A 6202-nucleotide genomic window follows, 5' to 3' on the forward strand; every position below is an offset into this window, starting at 1 on the left:
CAGCAGCTACCATGACTGCCAAAAGCAGCCGCTGTGACCACCCGTAGCAGCTGCCATCACCACCAGCAGCAGCCACCATGACCACCAAGAGCAGCGGCTGTCACCACCAGCAGCAGCTGCTTAAAATAAAGGCTCTGGTCTTCAAAGAGCCGGCTCCAGCAATTCCCCTATAAGCCGCAATGTTAATTTTGAGTCTAAATTTCTGGAGGAGAGCAGACGGTACCAGTTTTGTCTCTCGCTCTGCTGCCCTCATTTTTCACTCCACAGATACAAAGAAGACATCACAGAGTTCAGCAATGTCTCCTGTTACTCAATATATAAATATTTTGTGATAACCATTACATTTTTTTCAAAACTTTTTGGAGTTTGGGAGGCGTTTTCTCATTCATTCTTATGGGGACATTTTCAACTTTGGTTCTGCTACTGCTGCAACGTATGTACAGCCAGACAAACTGTTTATTTTTTAAAAGCTTTTTCAGCCCTTTTCAGCTTTTTCAAATATTCATCTTCCTGCCTTCTTCATACATTCAGTGATATGTTCAGCTGGAGAAACTGTTCAACTAAAATGTTCAACTTTGTTAGCCCATTCAGCCTATTTCATTTCAGCCTTTCTGACCATTCAGCCTTGCTAATGGATACAAACCTCTGTTTAACAGTCTGTAGGGTCAAACAGTGTACTCCTCTCATTATTTGTTCTTTATGTTCTACATGGGTTGAGTTCTTTTGACTTCAGAATACATTGTTTAATACCGGCAGGAGGAGCAGCCCACCAAACTATGAAGGAAAAAACTTCCTCAATGGAAGGTATTGCATGGACAAGCTCCTCCTGCAGCATGCATTGACGGCAGCATGTATCAACAGCAGCATGCCCTGACGCGCATGGACTGCGAGGGCCCTTTCATTGCTGCTTGCATCTTTAATTTTCTATTGGAGTAGTACAAGCTTAACATGTTACCTCATTTTAAAGTTTGGATGTCTAATTCTTCATTGATTCACTTCCATTTGCACTGACATATTTTTAAGTGCTTATGATAAATACTGGCATACATGATTCATTTCAACTGATTAATCACAAAGCTTGTAATCAATCCAGTTAGTGGTTTTAATCACTTGACAGCCCTAATTTAGAATTTTGGGTTAAATCAAATCAAATCAAATCAAATCAACTTTATTTATAGAGTACTTTTCATACACACACGTGCAGCACAAAGTGCTTTACACAAGAAAAACAGAAGCATAATAAAGAATAAAGAAAGCCCCTCGCTCCCACTCCCCATACTACATACCCACACATACACACACACACACACACACACACACACACACACACACACACACACACACACACACACACACACACACACACCTGTACACTCTTATTACTGGCAATAGGCACTGAGGATTGAGGAAGCGCCACCTTTGGGGCCGTCCACACTGGGAGGAGTCACAGGCTGTGCCACAGGGGGCACCAGTGTCCAGGCCCCCTGACCCTGACAGACAACAGCTGGCCGGGCCAAAGGGTCCCAAGGACAGCACCCCCAGCAGCAGCAGCCAAGACACAGCTCCCAGTATGGAGGGCCACCCTGGGGAAACACTGGAGTTAAACCTTAAAAACTAAAAACATAAGATAAGTAAATGGAGTGAACAGTTAAAAGAATAAAAATATAAAAGATAATAAATAAACTAAAATAGTACCAATGATAAATAAAACAGAGAAAAATTATTTAAGATTAAAATCATCTTAAAAAACAAGATAGAAACAACAACATAAAATACCACATAAGAACGGAATAAGAATTTAAAATATTAGTTAAAAGCCTGATTAAAAAGGTGTGTCTTTAACCTTCCTTAAAAATTCTTTGCAGGCCTGAGGCTCTCCGGCAAGCTGTTCCACAAGTGGGGGCCATAGTAGCTAAATGCCGCCTCACCGTGGGTTTTAGTTCTTGGTTTGGTATGAATGAAAGGCCAGTGACGGAGGACCTCAGGGTCTGCGAGGGATGATATGGTAAAAGCAGGTCAGATAAGTAGGAAGGCGCAAGGCTGTTAAGACATTTAAAAACCAGTAAATGAATCTTAAAATCGATCCTGAAGCAGGCAGGGAGCCAATGCAGTGACTCTAAAACTGGTGTAATGTGCTCCCGCCCTCTTGAAATTGTTTTCTTGTTTGAATCACAATGCTACTCTAGTTTGAAAAGTTTAAATAAAGATTGTTATTACAGATTTATAAAACTGCATTTCTTATGCAGTCTTAGAGTCTTTGGCTTCATGAATGCCTGATCCAGTCCATGACTTTCCCCTCTCCTCTTGTCTACAGACCTGTTGCAATATCCAGTACCAGCCACTAGAGGCCATCATAGCATAGCTGTTTGATAAAAAAGCACGCGCTCTCTACAGCAGTGTTTTTCAACCACTGTGCCGCGGCACACTGGTGTGCGAGATATTGTCAGGTGTGCCGTGGGAAATTATCCAATTTGTGTGCCTGTGCGGTCTAGCGCCTGGCAGAGTAATCATGTAGTACTCTTCCATACCAGTAAGTGGCAACAGTAGCAACAGCAAGTAGCTAATTGCCTTGTGCTTGGAGACAAGCGAATTAGTGACGCATGGATGCAGTGACAGGTGGATAGCAGGACGACGGTGAAAGTGATGGATAAGTTTTTGAAGAGGAAAAATGCTGACTCTGAACTGGACCCTGGACAAAATCCGGACCCAGATGAAGGCCCTAATATGAGTGGAGGTCAAAAGAAAGCAAAGACGTCCAGCAAAGTTTCTGGCGCGAGGCAATACAACGAAAGCTATCTTTCATCTGGATTTACTTTTACCGGAGATGCAACGGCACCGACTCCGTTGTGCTTGGTATGTGGTGAAAAGCTCTCCAACAGTGCTATGGTCCCAAGGAAGCTTAAACGCCATCTCTAAACGAAAGACCCTTCACTTCAAAACAAAAATTTGGAGTATTTTGTTCGCCTGCGTGAACACACGGAGAAACAAGCAACTTTCATGAGAAAAACCGCAAAGGTAAACGAGAGAGCCCGTTTTCGGCAAAGCTAACAAACAAGCTAAGCTACCGCCGAGCTAGCGGCTGTGTTTCCAGGACTCCAGCAGCGTTGGGGCTCACATTCAGCTGTCACCCCACAGGAAGCCATCAGCCCCTACAGCCGGCGAGAGGAAACCAGATAGCGCACTGGATGATGTCAGTCAGTGGCATGCTTTGATGTCAACAAGGTTATCAACATGAGAAAATGAAACCGCTAAGTAGCGCTAGCTTTGGTAGCTAATCAGGGCACGTCATGCATGTTAGCTGTGGACTGAGTCTCGCGTGCGAGCAGAAAGGAGGCTTAATGACGTCACACAGTAACGTCAGTGACCTCACAGTACAATTGTATAGTTCCCATATATATACAGAACGTATTACGTTCAGTGGCTGATGTGAGATAAGTAGATCATGTACATTAAGCAGTTTGTTAGTGAGTAGCCTTATTACATGTTTTGTGTGTTAATAATTCATTAAGTTTTTGGGCAGTTGTAGTTGCGTTGTTTGTTACTGTGTTATTTCTGGGTGATGCTCCCTTTATAATAACAAAGCTGAAGTGAGTGAGCAACAGGTGCAGCCAAAGCTCACCCAAGGCCACAGATAGGGGCCTGGGTGTTTCTTTGCATAGCCCTATCGAATGATGAGCAGTACTCACGTGAAGTTGCAGGATTGTTTTTCCTCCGATGGTGAACGATGATCCTGAATCCACAATCAGCATTGCTGGCTTCATTGTTGACATGCTGTTGTAATCGCAATGAAATGTGACGGGAAGCATCCGTAGCACTAAACTTTTCTTGCATCAGTCTCCCTGCACCAACTGTCTGTACAATTAGTGTATCTGTGGTCACAACATTGGAGTCTAATACTGTCATAATGTCATTACACACAGATGTCTTTGTGTCAGTTTATCACTCTGTCTGCCTCTGCACAGAATGCCCATCGACATCAAGAGACATCAAGTGCTGGCAGGAGTAAGTGTGAGAATTTCTGTTAGAATATAATTTAACAGTTTTTACATCCGTATTGGTTGCAAAAAATCTGTGATTCGAAGGTGCATCATTGTTTACAGCAAATCTCGAAGAGCCACATGAGAACAAAGCCGTAGGAAGATTTTGAATATGTCCTCACTATAATCTGGTAGATATTACCTGGCAGCGCATCTCCTACAGGTTCAACGCACACGGTAATGTATAGAGTACCACACCACCATGCCTAAATTGTCAGCTACAGGGTTCAGTACTTGCACTATGTGTCATTATTTTTCAGCGGTAATTTTTTTCACTCATGCTGTCGCCACTACTTGTCACATGTGCACTGAAAGCTGAAATGTGTTAATCTAATAATATTAGGCTTTTACTTTGAAAGTGTAATTGTCAAATCAAACCTGTTACACTACACTGGTTACACATGTACGTATGGTACATGTGTTTTGGAGACTGACTTTGCTATTTAGTTTTTTCCCTCTACAGGTTTTGCTGTGGAGTGTCTGTTCAGGGCCAAGTTCAGTGTGATCACAAGACTGATGGGTGTGCTATGTTTGTTTCAAGATTCAAGAAGACTTTATTTATCCCGAGGGAAATTGTCTTGCAACAGTAGTAAAACAAATTGAGAAAGGAATACAAAGTAATAAATAATGGTAAAGTAATAAATAAACTAGTTACTAAGTACACAGAATGCTATGTGATGAACAAACATCTAACACTCAGACCTTTCCTGGCTTTTGTTACAGATGGCGTCAATTGATCATGAAACTCCATTTGGAAATTTGTCAACTGTTCTTAAACACTGCTGTTAACTGTTTGTTTGTCCATCACCACAGGGTGGCTGTGGGTAACTCTGACAACGCCACTTTGGTGTGAGCGCCCTCCTTGGGCCACGCCAGTTCAGTTCATCCTTCAGTCTGTAAGGAGGAACCCAACAGAGACATGGAAAAATGATGCATCCGACTGTTGGTGGAAATAAAAACATAGAGTATTTTATAAGATTTTTCAATGCATGTGAGATCCTTGCTTACTTCAGAGTCATACAAAAGAAGATGACAGTGCAGATTTAACTGGAATTAAATATAGTCTAATCAATATTTTTTGTTTTTTGTGTTACTTTTTAAATTAAATGGTATCTTTAAACCCAATTACATTTAGGTGCTAAGTAAACTTTGAAGTTCAGTGGACACTCCATAATGCAGCAAGCCACAAATTGTGTTTATGCCATAATTGGACCTTTTCATAGAGGGCATTGTTGCAATGGACACTGGTGACAGTTGGCCGTGCGTTTCCAGTGTAATTTTGTGTGAAAGCAGTGATCAACAATTGCGACTTGATTATTATTTTACTGCATCACTGTATTGTAACATTCAAATAAAGTCTGATCACTCTGACTAATCTTTATTGTTATTATTGTTTATATAATACTCTGTCTCTCACTCTCTCTCTCTCTGTCTCTCTCTGTCTCTCTGTATATGTGTAGATAGATAGATAGATAGATAGATAGATAGATAGATAGATAGATAGAATTCATTTTGTTCTTGTTAGTAGGCTATGATGCATGAAAAATAAATTAGTGTTAGGGGACAATACTGAACGTCTCCTGCTGGGAAGTTCAGTCTGCTGACCGGGAAGGGTAAACCGGCAAAGGGGCGCCCGGCGCTACCACGTTAGCCAGGCATAAGGAAGTTGTCAGAGGACTCATCAAGAAGACACACAGTAACGACACATATTAACGACGTTGTCAAACGACACGCAGTAACGACACATAGTAACATCGTTATCAAACAACACATCAAGATGACACGCAGTAACGACGTTGTCAAACGACACGCAGTAACGACACATAGTAACGACGTTGTCAAACGACACGCAGTAACGACACATAGTAACGACGTTGTCAAACGACACATTAAGACGACATATAGTAAGGACACATAGCAAGAAACGCAGTAAGGATGTAAGGACACTGTCAAACAACACATCATAACAATGCTTTGTCAAGTGACACAGCATGACAACACGATGTAATGACAAAGTCAAATGACACAACGACAGATCAGCGTTTAATAGACAAAAACAAATGTCTTCTCACATGTTCTGTAGACATAGACAGTGCGCATGTCGACATATTTTTGGTACAAATGGAACACCATACCATACACATGAACACAAGCATTGGGAACAT

The 6202-nt window shown here is 41.7% G+C and overlaps 1 long non-coding RNA gene across 1 annotated transcript; it reads left to right on the top strand.

Annotated features, from left to right (window-relative positions):
* The first annotated feature begins 2456 nt into the window (after nucleotides 1-2456).
* LOC119014153 lies at nucleotides 2457-5408 on the top strand. The gene is made up of 2 exons (XR_005072891.1): nucleotides 2457-4002; nucleotides 4101-5408. It is a non-coding gene; the product is annotated as an uncharacterized LOC119014153 (long non-coding RNA).
* The last annotated feature ends 794 nt before the right edge of the window (nucleotides 5409-6202 follow it).

This window comes from Acanthopagrus latus, chromosome 23, assembly GCF_904848185.1.
Source record: "Acanthopagrus latus isolate v.2019 chromosome 23, fAcaLat1.1, whole genome shotgun sequence".
Classification (NCBI taxonomy): domain Eukaryota; kingdom Metazoa; phylum Chordata; class Actinopteri; order Spariformes; family Sparidae; genus Acanthopagrus; species Acanthopagrus latus.